This window comes from Motacilla alba, chromosome 1 (assembly GCF_015832195.1).
Source record: "Motacilla alba alba isolate MOTALB_02 chromosome 1, Motacilla_alba_V1.0_pri, whole genome shotgun sequence".
NCBI lineage: Eukaryota > Metazoa > Chordata > Aves > Passeriformes > Motacillidae > Motacilla > Motacilla alba.
Window position 1 is genome coordinate 115120142 of NC_052016.1, and position 18772 is coordinate 115138913.

Below are 18772 nucleotides of genomic sequence, written 5' to 3' on the forward strand. Positions count from 1 at the left end.
TATATGGTCACTTCTGACATGTTCACTGCCAGGTCTAGATTGGGTTTTCAGAAGTTTAGGAAGAAACGTGACTTGAAACCTTAGAGAGCAATTTAATTTCTGCTACCTTCCTTACTTTCCCACTTTCTCACTGCAAAGCAACAGTTCCTTCCCATTTTTCCTTTTCATTTTGATGTAAAACTTGTTTATAAAATGTCTTATTGCCTACATATCTTGCAAATGGATAGATGAGAGTGTAAGTTATATGAGTACCACTGACTGGTGGCAGTTGAAACAAAAAAATACAGAAAGGATAGAGGAAGTAAAACAAACATGGTACAAATACAGTTTATTTTCTTATTTCTTTACAACAGAAGATCCTATGTCTTCCCCCTCTATTTAGCATTTTCTACAATAACATATTGCCTGCACTATGAATTAATACAGACTGGAATGGTTATCCATTAAATGCTAATTTAAAAAATCTATTGTATTATGTTTGTATCACTGCACCAGCACTATCACAGCAAAGACTGCATAATTTCCAATAATAACAACTTACTGAATTTGGCAGGTGGATCTCAGCAGAAAAAGACTAGCCAGTGGAAGTCAGAGGAGTGGTTCACAGGGGCATGAAGGGGGTTTTGAAGGCAATGTTCTCAGCCAGAAGCATCCAAATAGCTGTCAGTCTCAGGTTTCTGCCTCACTTTTTTCACTCTATTTCTGAACAGGCACTGAAGAATTTAGTAGCATAGGAAAGAGCTCTTTTACAGTCACAGAAATGTGATCCCTGGTGGAACACAAGGCTCTGCTCATTGAAGAAGTGGGACACAGCATTCTTTCCAGAGCTTGTTGTGTCATTTCCCATTGTCTTTTCCAAAGAAAGCACAGTTTTCTTATTGACAACATGAAATATTGACAACATAAAAAGAGACCATAAGCAAAACTGTGTGAAATGGGGCTTTGTTAAGGCTCCAAAATGTTCCCTTTGAACACCCTGCCCTTCATGGGACTGCAGTCATGATGGGGAGAATTCACATCTCCTCTCTTTTGCAGGAGCTCTGGAGGTCTCCGGAATCTTTGTGTGCTTGGGCTGCCTGCTCAGCAGCTGGGTTAGTAAAAATGTGCTCATTCCTTAGCACAAGGGAATGTTACCCCTGTGAAGCTCACTGATTTGCCAGACTTTTCCACTGTGGTTTTGTCTCGAGATGAATCTACATCACACAAGGTCTGGGACAACACGGAGCTGGAGGGAGTGGTCAGAACTGTCCTGTAAAGCCAGGGCCCTCTTCTATATCCCTTTTCTTCTTAAGCTCACAAATCCTCTGAAAAATTAAGATAAATTTTCACCTCAGTGCTGTTTCCAAAGTTACATCTCCAGAAATTGCAAATAGGACAAGCATTGAGGAAACAAAAACTCATTCTTTAACCTGAAGTTTCTGTTAATAATGGAACAAAATAATTCTCTATTTTTTTTCATACATACACAGACACATACATGGATTTGATAAATAAAAACTACTGCTAAATTTTTAGAAAATAAACATTTAGAAAATATTCATAGTGAAATTCGTAATGGAACATGGGCTAAGTTCCGTCTCCAGGTGATGGGCTTTGGGAGAGCTGTGCTGTCACAAGGATGCTGGATTCTGGGATGCTTCCAGGAGATGCTAGGATAGACAAGGGCTGCTCAACCTCCTAACTATAATTCGGTTATTCCTTTAAATTAAGTGGTTCTATGGAACTCCTTACCTTTCTAACATCACAGAGCAAGAAAAATTTGAAGGTAATAATGCTAGAAAATATTTTGATTTTTACACTGAATTTGCTGGTTTCATATTTAAAAAATATTTTTTTTTTCTCACATCTTTCTGCTTTTTGACCACGCCAACATAGACTTGTTTTAGTAATATTACAAAAAGCAAGAAAAGATATAGTAGCCAAACATCAACACATTAATCAATAAACATCCTAACTCACTAAGACTTAAGGCATATTCATTATTTCAACCATGTTGAAAAATAACTTTTGTTTTAAAGGATACCAGATACTGTGATCATTTTCATACCTCTCCACTTGCCCAATACTCCCCTTGAAAAGTTAAATCTTTTGAACCTGAAAGAGCTCAGGATCTAAGTGAGAGAAAAAAAAATCCTCACATTTAATATTTCCAGACTTTTAAGTTCTACTTTCTGCTAAGGTCTTAAGAAGATTTATATAAAGCCTACAAGTTGTTCCCAGTTCAGGTCCTGGGCAGCATGCTTTAATTTTAAATCTGCTCATTATTTTTTTGGGGTTTATCAGCTGGGCTGGGAGGTGGGAATTGGTGACACACTTCTTAAACTCCTGCTTCTGCCCTTCCCTGTCAGAATTACACGTAGCTCTGCAGTCTTCCTGGGAGTCATCTGCTTCATTACTCGACAAGCCTTATCCCTGCTTTCTCTCTGCCTAATCCCCTGTCTTCCCTCTTTCATGTATCCCTAATGCTCTTAGAAACCCTTCTCAACCCAGCAAATCTCACTAACAGGCAGAAGCAGCCCACAGTGAGGACCCTGTTTCCATATTCATCCTCACCTCCAACGGTGCCAAACTCTGCAGCTAATACTGCACTGACAGGGCTCTTGAGAGTCCTCGAGTGGAATTTTCACTTGCAAACGGTTTGTTTTAAAAAAGAAAAGATTTTAATAAAAAAATGAGTGAGAACATTTTAAAATACAAAGTAGGAGAAGCAGCCATAAAAGGGTAATGTTTTGTTCCGCTGCTTTTCACTTTTCAATGCCTCCAACACAGGATTTCAATAGTTTATTCCAAATTGTTCCATATTGGGAAGATTATTGCTTGTTTGGGGTTTGTTTCTTTGAAATTTCTTGGGCTTTTTTACATATTTCCTTTTTTTCACCTGCTCATCATTTTTGTCCTTCCAATCTTACAAATTGCCAGCACATCAAACTTCCAGCTGGACATCATGTGCATCTAAGGAAGGTGACTTAAGGTGACCTCGTGTGGAAAGGAGTGCTGCTCGTGGGTCTTCCTGGTGACACTGCATGGTATTCTGGGTTTTGGGCATTACCACCATCATCTCTGGATGCAAGAGGCACTTTCTGGATGCAAAAAGCACTTCGACATGTTGATGTTAAAGGAGTCACCAGAGGGTGCTTTTCCCTCTAGTTTTACAGGGTATGTATTTTCCGTATCTCTTGGAACAAAAAAAAAAAAAAAAATCTGTTCTCAGCTGGACTTCCATTCCTTCCATTTCTCAGCTGGACTTCCACTCAAGGCAGATTTAAAAATAAGCACTTTTTTTTTTTTTTTTTTTTCCGAATTGCTCTTTTAATCCTGGACCGTTTCTCTGATTTGTTTTCCAGTGTGGCCCAAGAGAGATTGGCAATGCCTCAGTCTTGATAGAGAACATGTTCCTAAATGCTTTCACAAAAACTGGTCCTGTACCCAGGACAAATAATTGAAAACTGGATAATAAAGTATTGTTTAGAAATATAAGTCAATAACTAATGACTACTTTTATAGTAGTTACAGTCCATCATGCCAGAAGCCAAGAGCTTTTTGTTCTATTGGTCAATCACAGTGTGATTTTAGGGGGTTTAGCATTCAGTCTCATCAGTCAATAAACTGAGATGCAAAGATAATGCTTTCATTTTTAAGCTAATTATTGCCACAAAAAAACCCCAAAATCTCAGAAGATCCAGTAAAACCTAGTTTCCAGTCAGAACCCAAAATATCCAATACTCTGGATTGAGATGGGTCACCTGAATACACGATGTATTGCTTCAGCATCGTGTTTACCTCTTGCATCCAGAGTTGGAGTTATGATGCAGAAGTTTTCCTTTTTCCCCTGATATGTAGTCTCCTGCAGTCCGTCAGACTCTGTTCCCTTACAGCCCCGTTTTCAGGCATAATCCTCAGGTTGGTGCTGCTTTTTTTCTTGCAGAACACCATGCAGTTCAGTAGCTTGCCATTCCTTGAAAAATAATTGTTCAATTGCCCGTAAGCTGAGAGGCTTTTCTGCCTGTCAACATACCAGACTGCTGAGATAGCGTGTTGACAATGTGCTTTTGAAGTCACGCACACTCCCAGCTTTTTTGGCATTTGCTTTTTCTCACCAGGCTGACTTTGTACTTGTTTGCATCTGATTCTCCCTAGAAGTTCTTTTCAAAGAAAAGTGATGTCTTACACAGCATTTTCCTGTCTAAAGAGGTCAAGAAGCCGAGATAAGGCCAGGTGTGACAGCCACCATATTGCCAGGCACTGGGGACAGAGCCAGGGGACTGGCAGGCTAAAAAGCAACAATTTCTACAGCATTTACTGAAGTGCAAAGTTGAACAGGCAGGACTGTTGCAGAATTTCATCCCTGATGAAATGGGCACAGAGGTGAGTATATAAAACTGTCCTTTTAAGAGATGAAAAATCTCACCCCACATGTTTATTCTAATCATAGAATCACAGAATGGTTTGTGTTGGAAGTGGCCTTAAAGATCATCTCATTCCAGCCCCCTACCATAGACAGGGACACTTTCCATCTCACCAGGGTGCTCAGAACTGCATCCAGCATGATCTTAAACACACTCAGGGATGGGGCATCCACATCTTCTCTGGGCAACCTGTTCCATAATTATTGCTAGCTTAGCATGCTTAATGAGGGTGCCAAAAGCTATCATGCAGCCTGTTGGGCTGCACGAGCAGACTACAAGAAACTCTAAACACTTCACCTCCAAGCTCCCAGCAATTTAGAAAACCTTCATGTTTTTTGCTTTAGTAAAATAAATGCATACCAGGGCATACGTATCCATTTTTCCCTTTCCACATAAAAAATAAATTGGCCAATCTATTTCAAGGAACACTTGTATGTTTCTTTCTCCTGCTGCAAGAAACTTGCTTCTCTCTTCCTCAGTACTGCTTTCCTGGGGTTTTATGATGTGCATTTTCTGAAAAGAGTCCTTCGATTTTCCTGTACCATGTTATGTTCCTCATCACTCTCCTTAAAGCCAGCAGGATGGAGACCAGCAGCCTTATTAATATATATAAAAAAACCCCACAAAACAAAACAAAAACCAAAACCCCAACAATATTAGAAAGAACTTTTCTCTGGTCATTTGAACACAAACATTAATGCCCAGATATTGCTGGCTACCTGAAAGCCACGTGATAAAATCTACACCACTGAAAATCAGAAAAATATTCTGAAGTGACAGCAGAATATCGTCAATGAAATATGTTTTTAGTAGCTTGGAACTTCAAAAGGAAACAAAAAAATAAGTTCTATTGAGTATTGAAAGTTTGCCAGACCAAAACTTTGTATCAGCATATGCACAATGCACATCAGTACAGAACTGCCAAAGCCACAGGATGTTCATAACCCAGCTGGGCAGGTGACTGCCTTATTTACATTTATCTCATTTGTCCAGAAAAATGAAAGATTCTGCAACAACTCCAAGCCTGCCTGAGCAGAACTATGTATATACAGGATGAATACCTTCCAGACATTTTGTGGGACATGAGCAGCTTTGTCGTAGAGAGAGGGAAATGAAGTTCATTAGATGAGTTGAGATGCAGTGGTTTACAAGTTTCACATGCTAAAAAGGAAATAGAACATGCTTTGCTATATTCTGTGCCCTATTATATGTGTGGCTATATGTATAACACTATAAAATATTTTTTATGCTAAAGAAACCTTCAGTTTGATTCCACTTTAAATGTACCAACACAGAGCTCACAAACCCAAGCACCCAACCTGTGGCATGCAGGAGCAGAGAGCCCACGTGTGATGGCAGAATGGGAGAGGTGAGTTACAGAAACTGGCTGTTGCAGTCTCTGAAGTTTCTACCTGGCCAGCATCAGTGTGGCAGATGATCCTTAACCACCAGTCTTTCATCAACAGCAACACCCTGCCCCTTTTCCTGTGCAAGAACTGCTCAGCATTGCAAAATCCATGGAGAAAGGCTGCTTGTACCACTTTTTATGAGACATCTGCCACATGCCCTGCCCATGCCTGATATCCTGGAGAAAGGACTATGTCTTCCCTGATGCTTTGTTCTGCAGCAAAGTGGTAGTGGATGGAAAATTAAAATAATAACTAGATTAGATGCAACCTTGAAGTACCTTATTTGGTGTGGAAAAGACTTTGGGATCTGCTATCAAAAGGTATAAAATAATTATTTTGATTTGGATGGGTACATTCTTGCCAAATTTGAACTTCTAACAGGGATTATTTGGGGGGAGGAGGGAAGGGGTAGAAAGTGGGGGGAAAACATAAGTCTCCATGCAGGGCTAACAAGAATCTACTTTCCAGACACTCCAGACAGAAGAGTTGGCTTGTTCAGTGGCAGTAGCTGCCCCAAACACAGCTGTTAATAAGGGTGCAGAAGAGAGCTGCCCTGTCTCTGCAGCAGCAGTCAGAGCTGGTTTATCACTGCCTGCTCAACTCAGGGCAGCACAGCACATCTTTACCCAGATTTCCTCTGATTGGGGAACTTTAAATCTGTCACAGCAGGAGACCTCCTTAAACTCCCTGTGTATGGTGGGACTCCACTCACATTCCTACTCCCTGGGTCTTACAAATAAAAGTAAGAATCCAGTCCTGATAACACTTCATCCTCAGCTGCTGGGTGTTTTCTCTAAGTGCTTCCAAGCTCTTGTTAGTGTTAGCAATGGTAGCCAGTCCTCAGTGCCACTTTACAGACACAAGAGTTTTCCATCTTCCTTCAGCTGCCTGCGGGGAATCAGCGCTGTATCACCAGTGAGTTATAGTCAAGGTCTACCCCGAGCAAATTTCCTGGTAAGGAATTTTGTCTAGCTGTACCTTGGTATAGTCCTGGCACAGATAACCCATGCAATGCTGCCATCTGAACGTCTGTCTTTTCCTGGGGAGGACGGGGAGTGCCTGTTTTGAACTGTGATCATTTCCACAGCCCCTGAACACTGTGCCATTTTGTCTTCACCCTGGCGCAGGGCTGAGTGAGCTCTGGTGATGAGTGCATGGCCCTCCATCATGTTCTGGGAGAGGACCATTACTCAGGTGCACTCACTGATGCCTCTCTGGAGCTGATGACAAGCCCTGTGTGGTCAGGCTTAATGAGTCAATTAGAGCATTTGAACAGGCAGCTCAGATCTGGGATGCAGGGACTTGGCCCTGCCTCATTACAAGTTGGTTGAAAATAGCCTCTGATGCAAGGTGATTAATTTTCTGACTCATGTAGGTGCACTACCTGACAGCTTCCTCCCATTTGCTTCTGAAAGGGCTGGACTTGAGGGACAAATGTCACTCGATAAAGCGGTGAACTGTTGTTTTTCAGCAGCGGTTTCTACAGAAACGTTGCCTCCTTCCTCTGATTTTCTTCACTGCTGTGGTTAAAGGAGGGTTGATCAAAGGTCTGGCACAGCAATCATTTGTCATGCAGACAGACCTGATACCTCAGTCCAAAGTTTTGGAGGCAGTAGAACTGTGGTTAGATAACAGCATTCTGAGAATGAGATTAATCACTACATCTTCATTGACAGCAGAACAAGTCTTTGGCTTCCTCTGGTTTCTTCAATTCTTGTGTTCATCTCTAACTACTTTAATTCAGGTTTTTATTTTTTTAAGAAAATCTTATTAATTGGAAAAAAAACCCCAGTCCACATTCAAGTCAGAAACTATCAGTAGTGATTTAGCTCTTTATCTAACCTTCTTCATTTTAAAAGAGAATTCTCTCTTTCATCTTTGGAGGCAAAAATTAAAGTTAAATTACTATCTGAACAAATGTTGGAGTTTTAATCTTTAGTGACACCTCAAATCATGATGTATGAAAGATTTCTTGGCAAACTGAACTAGCCTTTCATCAAAAGAAAATCCTGTCTACAGAGCTGCACTTAAAGCATGGGATTGGTTATATGCCTTTTGTCAGCAGAGCAATACAGTCTTTTAAAACCAACTACCATTGTCATAATGTCCTGCAGCTGACAGGCTAGTGGATAAAACCACAAACCTTGCTACCTGACTGAATTTGTTGGTCACAGATTTAAGCACATCTACCTAAATAAATAATTAGTTACATGCCCTCTTCATTGCCACTTTGATTACAACTAGATCAACAGAAAGGCACTGTTTAAATGGGCTTCGTGAGGCTAGTCTTTGTCTTTGGAATTCAGGGATTTCTCAGGAGCCTGCCAAAAACCACCAGAGCAGAGCTTTTGACTTCATCAAAGCAAGGCATCAACAAGCCAGCAAACAGGACTAGAAACAGCAGTGAGAGACACAGCAGCCACAGAATCACAGAATAGGCTGAGCTGGAAGGGACCCCCAGGGATCGTGGAGTCCAGCTCCTGTCCCTGCACAGGACAGCCCAAGAGTCACACCGTGTGCCTGAGAGCATTGTCCAAGGGTTTCATGAATTCTCGCAGGCTGGTGCTGTGACCATCACCCTGGGGAGCCCGTTCCAGTGCCCAGCCACCCTCTGGGGGAAGAACCTTTCCCTGATACCCGACCTAAACCACCCTGACACAACTTCAGGCCATTCCCTCAGATTCTGTCACTGTCACCACAGGGCAGAGATCAGTGCCTGCCCCCTTCCTCCCCAAGGCAGTTATAACTGCAGTGAGATCTCCCCTCAGTCTCCTCCAGGGAGACCAAGTGCCCTGAGCCGCTCCTCACACAGCTTCCCCTCCAGACCCTTCTCCATCCTCTCTGCCCTCCTTTGGATGTTCTCTAACAGCTTAATGTCTTTTCTGTATTGTGGCACCCAAAACTGCCCCCAGCACTCGAGGTGAGGCCGCCCCAGAGCAGAGCAGAGCAGGACAATCCCCTCCTTGTCCAGCTGGCCATGCTGTCCCTGATGCCCCCAGGACAGGGATGTCCCTCCTGGCTGCCAGGGCACTGCTGGCTCACATCCAACTTCACATCAACCAGGAACTCCAGGTCCCTTTCCCTGGTGCTGCTTTCCAGCCTCTCATTCCCCAGTCTGTCCGTACAGCCAGGGTTGCCCCTTCCCAGGTGCAGAATCCAGGATTTTCCCTTGTTGAATTTCCCAGGGTTGGTGGCTGCCCTGGCCTCTCATCTGCCCAGGTCTCTCTGCAGGGCCTCCCTGCCTTTGAGGCAGTCAGCAGCTCCTCCCAGTTTTGTATCACCTCCAAACTTGCTCAGTGTCCCTTCCATTCCTGTGTTCAAGTCCTTTGTGAAGATGTTGGAAGAGCACAGGGCTGAGGATGGAGCCCTGTGGAGCCCCCTTAGTGGCAGCTCACCACTCTGATGTCCCCCCATTCACTGTAACCCTTTGTGCCCCATCTGTGAGTCAGCTGCTCACCCATCGTGTGGTGAACTCACCCATCATGTTTTTTCCCAGCTGGGGGCTGGACATGTGGTCCAGGATCCTGAGAAAGACACTAACAAAACCCTTACTGAAATCCAAAAACATGACACCAGCTGGCTGCCCTTGATCAGTCAGGTGGGTTACCTTGTCATAAAAGAAAACCAGGTTTGATAAGTAGGACCTTCCCCCCATGAAGCTGTGCTGACTGTGATGAATGACAGCATTGTCTTTCCTGTGTTTTTAACACCTCCCAGAACAATCTTCTCCATAACTTTACCAGGCACTGAAGTGAGACTGACAGGCCTGTACTTTCCAGGGTCCTCCTTTTTGCCCTTCCTGAAAATCATGAGCACATTCATCAGTGTCCAGTCAGCTGAGACCTCTAGGGATTCCCAAGACCTCTCAGACATCATGGAGAGAGGTTTAACAATGAAAATAGCCAGAAAAAACATTTTCAATATGAGAAAAAAAAAAAAAAGAATTCAGAAATATTTTTTATTAAAATGGAGACCACCTTGTGCAGGGAAAAAAACCATTTCTGGTGTTGCTTCTTCTTACTTTTGTTTTTCTAAGTTCTTCAGTGAGGCAGTGATAAGTGGTTGTACCCGTGTTACCTGCCTCAGAGAGGACAACTGCACCAAAGAAGCCCCTCATCAATTTAATTGCCTGAAGGATACTGCACAAGAACTGAATTTTGGTCAATGGTTTGTGTCAGAAGAGGTGGAGCTGGATGCATTCCCAGCCCGCATGTGTGCTGTGACTCAGAGACAGATGGCCCCAAGGTACTGCCCAGGGTAATGAAATGTTTTTCCTCTCCTCCCAATAAATGGAGAGGGGAAAGGTTTGCATGCAGCATCACATTCCTTCCTCATCTCTCTGGTGTGTTTTTGGGGGACGAATTTTGCTCCTGTGGATAGGAAAGTCCAAAGGCCTGTGTTTAACAACAACAGAATGTATTTTTTGGCAATACTGAGCCAATAGTTTCAGGTATCAATGCTCCTGGGGCTTCCATGTCTCCAGCTTTCTTTGAGCTTTAATGAATGGACACAGAGCAGAGAGCCTGAGAAATAACTAATTTGGAGAACCTCTGAGTGCCAGACCCAGGCCAGAGGAAAAAGAAAAAGGAGTTTTGCAAGAATCTGTGTGGAAATTCAGAGCACTTCAGTGACAGCTGAACTTGGAAGGTGCTTGGACACCATCACACTCTCTCACACTGATCATGGGTGGGACTGGAGGGTACTTGTTCCATTTATGAAGAGCCATCAGACAAAACCTGCCCAAAGGAAGCCTTGTCAAGGAAAAGGAGAGTTTCACACTTGATTCAGGGTGTATTCACCTCCTTTTGTCCCACTTTGACCTGATTTCAATTGGAAATCCAAAGGCCAAATGAATATCATGTTTATCTAGCATTAAAGTGCTAATTGAACTGGGCCCATGGTGTCTTTTAACATTTGTCCACCAAATGCTCACTGAAATATTTCTAAGCAATGAGCAAGTCTTCCCCAGATCAAGTGATTTTTATTGTTGAGCAAACACATATTGTGCTCCCCATCTTACATTTCAAATTGGGTCACATATGGGTTTAAGATTCTAGCCCTGAGTAAGGGCCAAGGCATGAAAATGTACTTAATTTCATTGCCTTTGCTTATTTCTTTGTGAAATGACATCTGAAATGTCTTTATCTCTTTTCTATTCCTTTCCTAATGACACATTTATTTGATGGGAGACCGGTGGATTGGTACAAAACCAATCCCAACAAATGTGACTGTTACCTGCAGTTGATGTACCTATTTCTTGACCAGCACATGTTGGACCACCTATTCTTTAGCTTTCAATATACTCTCCTCACTCTGCCTGCATCGCCTTTCTGGGTGGAGCACACCTTTTTGTTGCTGTTATTGTTGTTTTTTATTTTATTTTTCAAATAAGTTACACTGTTTTTCCTGGAAACATACTAGGTTCTCCTTTACTCAAAAGTGATAGCATAAATTTTGAAAATTACAGAAAATGCACTCAGTAAGGTGATTATATTACCAAAACACTCAGGCCCTTTGGGCAGTACAGGTTACATACGACCACATATGCAGAATTCTTCAAGCAAGACAATATACAAGTCAACCCTCAACTCTATTTCTGTACTCTTTTATTCTTTTTTGTTTGTTTGAAAATCATACCGATTGCCCATAAAATTTTTCTCAAGGAACATACCTGATAATTTCATACAGCTTTGTTCTGTAAATGTTTGGTTTTTTTTAGAGAAAGCCCGTTCTCTTGCATTCACAAAGGCTCTGTTCCAGCTCTGCTTTGCCATGGGGCACTGCTCTCCACGGACAGCAGAGAATCAGCCCTGACGTGTGCCAGTCTGCTCCTTATCAACCACAGGTCATGTCCCATGAACGTTATCCATGAGGTTACAAAGGAAACTAAATGAAAACTTCATTCCTGTCCCTGCGGCAGCAAAGAGGGGAGGGGAGGGGAGGTTTTGTTGAAGGAGCCTGACAGCCACTCCATGAGAAATTTTGCTTTGCTAACAAACACCCCTCCACTTCATAAATGCATAGCATCTCTACTTACCAGATGTGAGATGATCAAGAGGACTGTCATCATTTAAAGCCTTTCCAGGTGTTTCACAGGCAGATGGCCACCACTGCTGCTGCATCTTGCGTTCTTTTCTGCTGTCTCCAGAACATCAGCTTGCAGAGCTGAGCAACCTTCTGCTCCATATAGAGGGTGTTTGTAACTTTTAGGGCTTTTGTGGGGGTTTTTGTGGGTTTTTTTTCTGTTTTTTGGGGTTTTTTTTAAGTTTTGTTTGGTTTGTGTTTTGATTTTGATTTTGGTTTGGGTTCTTTAAGAGGAGTGGGAGCATAAAAACTGGCAAAATAATTTCTCCTTTAAAAATCGCTGGGACCTGCCTCATACAAAATGCAGTGTTAAGTGAGTAGTACTACTTCCAAAGGATTTTAAGTTTTTCACATTGTGTTTTGGTCTAGTACCAGGAAATGCATCCCCTCCACCCCCAAATTTGAAATTAACTGAAGAACGAACCCACAGCTTTTAAAAAGCCAAAATAAAATCATTTTATGTGCATCAAACCATTTCACTTCCAAAAAACTAAAATCTGCACTGAGTTTTAACTGGTACTCTGTAAACCAAGTTGAAAGGAAATTGCAGCTTGATCAAAATACTTTTTTTGTTCGTGCCTTTAAGAGCCAGCCTACACTCAGCATTTCAACAACACTGGGAAAATGCAGAAGCAGTCACAGAGGAATGGACCCACTGTAGTCTATTAATATGCTTGTCAGCTAAAGAAGTGCTTCACTAGTACAGCACTAAGAAGTAAAATGTCTATTACATATTGGTCATAAATGCTTGCTCTTGCACTGAATCATTTTATATTTATTTCCAGAAGAGACTGCTCTGAATTACTCTTTAGATGGTACCAGATATGGAACTGCAGCCTGAACACATTTCAGCGTCTGTTTTAAGAGGGATGGATTGGGGTGGTCATCTCCAGCCTAGATCTTCATTTTTCTTTCATTTATTTTCAAATCCTGCCCATCTGACAGAAGAGTACAATTGGAAAATCAATCCTTACAGCTTTAAAATACCTTCTTCCCTGGTAAACTTGCATTTGCATCTCAGAGCTGGTAACACATGTTACAGGATGCTTTTGAGACCCAGGATATTTGCTGGAATGCACAATACACTGGCCTTGAATCAGTGCAGTTAATGATAGATCCTTATTGACATTGGGTAAGAAACTACCCATAAATGGGTTTTAAACATGTTTGTAAATACATTTAATTACGGGAACGTGACAAATTTCTTTTTATTTTATGTCTTTATCACAGTTCCTAGTGATACTGCATCCAGGCTCATTTTTAGGAGTTGCCATTTGGTTTTAGCATGCCAACCTAATGGAGTTCTCAGAACATCTCTCAGGGCTGCTGAACCAGCAGAGGCAGCCCTTGATATGATATGTATGCTTAAGCTTTCGGGTGCACAATAAACATGAGAGCTTCATGCCCTGAAAAATAATCACTGGGAGCACAGTGCATAAACTGCAAGCTAAAAACTGCAAGCTAGAGACATGTTTTCTTTTGAGCTATTTCCCAAATGAGGCATCAAACAATAATACAGAATATAGTGTACCTAAGTGCTTATTACTTGAACTTTAGATTTACTTTTAAGAATAAAATATTTACACTCAGAGTTTGCTTTTTTTTTTTTTTTTCCCTTCTCCCATCTATGTGATTTAATATAGCAGACTTGATTACGGTGGAAAAAAATCCCCACTGCATTTTTCTCTTTGACAGGAATATCATTCTCCTTCTAGTGACAATTCTTTTCCTTACAGCACTTTCAGAAAAATTATGCTCATGGGACACAAAATACTCTTGAAGTAGCAATGAAGTCCTTTAAAAAGGCAACCAGAAAACCGTGCAAGGTTACAGCAGGACAGCAGCAATTCCCAGCCCTTGTCCTGGCCTTCCTGCAGGCGTGAATTTCCTCTCTCAGGATGCTGCAGAGGAGCTGAATGCATGTGCCCAGGCTGCAGACACAGCCTGCCCCTGCCCGAGCCCTCTCTGGGGGCTGAGGGCTCTGCCTGAGTTACCTGCACATGAACCAGAGCATGTCTGGCAGAAAGAAGACAATTCAACCAGATTTAACCACTCCTCACATCCAGCCTCTAACGTCTGAATAGTGGCTACCTTCTCACTTTGTTTCCTTGTTCTCCTCACCAGTCCCACTTCCCCTATGTTTCTGTAGCTCCTGTACCAGAAGCTTTCCTCTCCACTGGCCTGCACACCTCTGCATTCACTGTCTGGTGACTCCCCATTCCCCTCCAGTGACAGTTACCTTGTGCTTGCCTTTTCTTAGCTGTCCCGTGGTTTTTAGGAGCTTGTCTTTGGGGACAAGCACCCCTTGGTAACCATTCACTGACATCTACACTCAAAACCTAAACGCAGACGTATTCCTTTCTAATACTTGTATGTAACAACAATTTCTTACTCCATCGTTCTTACCAAAAAGTATTTTATTTAAAGAGTGTTGAGAAAAAGATTAAAAAAATTATCGGTTTAACAACTCTGGAGTTGGCTTGTAGGAAATAAAAGCAGCAAACGAGTATTAGAGGCATTGCTAGGGAGGAAAAAAGAGACCACAGACAATTTGAATAAGCTCCTGTACTCTTTCTTTTGTGTTCACCAGACCATACTGATGCCTAGAGAGGCTGCCTGGAACAGAAGCTAGACAGTGTTCAAGGAGTAAATTAGGTATTTATTAAAAGGCCACCAAAGGATACATCTTGGGCACTACAGGAGCCTGGCTGTGGCTCTACCCAAGATGGACCCCAAGACACGAGTTTTCACACTTTTATAAGTTTTGGTCCACTTACATGCTGAGGTTCATTGTCCAATTACAGCTTCAGGTTATGCAGTCCCATCCTTCAGTTTGCTCTCCTCAATTCTCCATCGTTTACACTTTTGGGCCGGAAGCTGAAACAGTGTCCTTGGTTCTCAGGCTGGAGAAGGATTGCTTTGTCTGGCTAAACTGAGAAGAGAACTTGCTAACACTTCGTGTGAAGTTCAGAGTCACACACTAAGGCCGTGCAGAACCTGAAAAATGCGAAAGCTGAAACTTAAGGCATCATTACTGACAATTGCTGTTCACTGACAAAGGGTGAATTCATTTCCTGGGCAAACTCTTGCCACCAGCATGAGCACAAACACAGATTGCCTGACAGCTGCGCCAGCTCTCCTAACAGATGAAGCACAGAGGACAAAATCTCTTTTGCAAATAAATAAAAAACGAAACAAAACAAACAGAATAAAAACTAGTAAGATGATTGTGCTGTTCACATTCACATCAACACCCCCAGCAGAGTATAAATGTGCACACAGGACAATGCCAGTCCTGTCCTCTGCAGGCTTGTTCCACACAGCACAACATCCATCGAATGTTGGGCAAACACATCCTCCCCTCCCATTCCTCAGCTGGCCTGATTCTTCAGACACCTCTGACAGAGGCTGCTTGTCGTGCACGCCCAGGCACAGAGAGCAGTCACCCATCTGCCTTCAAAGCAGAGGCTGATCGCTGTGCCTGGGCTTTTCAAACAGAACAGGACGGGGTTGGATCACTCTCCTTGTAATCCGCTCACTTTTGCCTCAGCCGGCTGCACAAACTGTTGCTTGGTTTTTGACTTAACAAATCCCCAAAATGCACTGTTTTGCTCGAGTGAGAAGCTTTATGTACTGCCATAATGATTGTGGTCTCAGTATAACTGCGTGTCCAATTAGTCACTGAAAATCTATTTGCATCAATATTTGAAGAGGTGCTTCTAGTGAGCTTGAAGGGAAAGGGCCAGCCAGCTCCTCTCGGTCTGAAGCTCCTCAGAGAGGTTAATTACCAACACGTCTCACCTCAAAAAGCTGGTAATGAGATCTCCCATTTATATGTTTGTACAAGATTCAGGGTTTCACCCTCGGTACTAAACCTGAGCCTCTTCAGTAAAAACGGAGGGAGGAGGAGAGATCGTTACTGTTTCTCACTGTAACAGGGGCTCAGACACAGGAGAAACACGGCTGGAATTCTAACAGGGTCATGCTGATATTGGCAAATGAAAACAACAGCTCCTTTGGGGTCTTTTAATTGATAAATACAATAATTTTATCTCCTCCTTGAGAAAAAATAATTCCATTTAAAGGCGAAAAATTAAATCCACCCATAAAAGCTCAAGTCATGAAGAGACATTATATAATAGGTGCCAAAACACAAGGCCCCTTGTGTGACAAACAAGTTAGTAAAAGGGAGAGGGGCATTTCCAATTCTTTTCATTCTCAGTGACAGTCAATTATGCATCATCACCTTTCATAAATGTTTGTAACTCTTATCCATTTTGGATGTTGCAAACAAATAATGCCACTGGCACATTACCTTAGGCTGGTTTAAGAGAAATTTCAAAGTGACTTGGTGGCAGCAAGCTACCTGCTATCCAAGACACCCATGAAACAACAACTGGGAGGCCTTAAGTGCTCTGGCTGCTCACCATCCTCTCCGGAGTATTCTGCTGCAGCACAATCAGTTCCTTTGGGAGTGGCATAGCAGGAGGAGAGAGAATTTTATAATGGTCAGGAAGAGGAAAAGGAGGAGAGTGATTTCCAGTGGCAGATGATAACCAAGAAGTCCTTCCAGCATGCAGTGGGGTGCTGGGAGCATCCTGGAAACCACCTGTGCCAAGGAGCATGGCCAGCACATCTCTCCAGGCTTTTCTGTTCATCTTCATTCCAAAAACAGCACTCAAGCTGAACAGGAGAAACCATGATGGCATTTGATGGCCACTTATTAAAAAAGTAACATAAAGGATGGCGATCAAAACAGGGAAAATTGCACGTGGGCAACACCGAGGCATTTGTGAGAGTCTTGCTGCACAGGGGATTGTGAGAGGTGTGGCCAAGGAAGGAGAGCAGAAAATGCTGCCTGAGGTTACCAGTGAAAGCTGTTATTAGTTCAGGACTGTGAACTGAGCCGCTCTTCATACCCGCAGCCAAACACTGATACACCTCGGATGAGCCTCGTGGCTTTTTAGCAGGACAAAAGGGAGCTCTGCATTCTCCAACCAGCCTTGGACTGACTGGGAACAGACGCTGGAAAAGCAGAACAGCTGCAGCCTGCAATGTCTGGGTGGTGAAACCCTTCCACAGAGCTGAGAGCAACGCTGCTCAATTCTCACACTTTCTTTTTATTTTGACCTTTATGAAACACTGTGATCAAAGGCAGCCTCCTATCTTCTCAGACCAACAGTCAGAGCAGCTTTATTTGCTCAAGAGAATGTATTTACATGCCAGTGTAGAGCATTTGACAGCAGCTGAACCAACACATGCAGCAAAGTTTGGCAGCTGAAGGGCAAATAACTGATTAGCAAAGATGAATGGAAAAATTTTATTTTTTGCGGTTGTTGTTGTTGTTGCCAAACAATGCCAGCTGCTCATGACAATACTGTTTATGAAACTGGAGATTTTTCTCTACAATTCAATTTTCTTGTGTGTATTTTTTTAAATTGGAAAGTTGGACAGTATGCAATCAAAATAACCTTTTGCTATAAAAAGGAGAAAATGAAGCTCCAAATGATTTCCAGTAGCAGCTCACAAAAAGACGATGTTTTGGTTTTGTCATGATATTAAAAAAAAAAGGTATAAATAAAACAAAATTCACTTAAGCTTATGAAGTATAGACAAATATTTTTCTTCTGTGATTTCCTGCATTATCGAAAGTAAATAGTATAATTAATTTATCATGCTAGAGGTGCATGGAATAAAGCTTTCTCAAAGCCTAGAAAGGTGTTTTATAGCTTGTGTATTTCCATGGTAAGACAAAAATGCTGCCAGACAGATATCCAAGGCTCTCTCAGAAATACTTTTAGCAGGACTTTAAACTTCTGGAAGGAGTACCAAACAGATTATAACACTGTCAGAGAGTCCCCTCCTCTCCTCTGTGAGATCACCTGTATCAGCCTTTAGAACAGGCAGCAGGGGAAGGGGAAGGGGCTGGTTTTTAAGGGTAGCACTGGCCCAGCACTCAAACCAGCAGCACCCTGGATCCTCCAGAGACTTCCCAGCAAGGAACACTGGAGCAGGCTTAAGGTACAGGATCTTCTTGAAAATTAAGGGTACTTGCCTCTACTTTGAAAAAAAATCAGTTCAGTGCAGAAACAAATATTTGTCAGAGCCATAAAACCACTGGAATTTACATCCTCTTATTATTTGCAGCTACAGCTGCAAATAGCCCCAATTGAAAGAGCAACGGTTTTATTCCAAGATATTCAGAACACATTTTGAAACACCTTGAAAGTTTTAATAAACTAAGTCTCTGGCCATGTAAGGAAAAGGAATTGATTTGAGTGGTACCTTAGATGCAATGTTACAGGCAGCAGAGCTTGTTAAAACATAAAAGTTTTTGCTTGAAAGGGAGATCTGATGAAATATCCTTTTATCTTCAAATCAAAAGTAAGTAAAAAAGAAAAAAAAAAGAGAGAAGTCATAGCTTTCCAAGAGCAGAGTCATTACAAGTGGGGAGTTCAGGCAAATTAAGGTACTTATTAGAACAACAGCATTAAGAAATCCAAGTTCCCTGGGTAGGTTTGATAATTAACTTTTGTGACAATATTCTGAAAATAAAAAATATTCTAAAAATAGCCTTCTCTTCTCCTGTAGCATTCCATTTTGCTGAACTGCCATTTCCCAGTGAATACCATTCTTGCACAGCTTTCAGTGGGTGCTCTGGAACAGCTGTCAGACCCTGCACACGTTGGCTTAACAAGCAGAGCCCAGGGTGCTGAGCCATGGCTGAACTCTCTTTCCTGTGAGGCAGCTGCTGTTTCCCCTCCTGTTAACGCTGCTGTCCGTGCAGGGGGAGGTGGAGGATTTCCTTTAACACAGCTCACACCCCAGTGCTGTTCGGGGCTGAGCTGTCCTTCACTCCACAGGCAGTGGTGT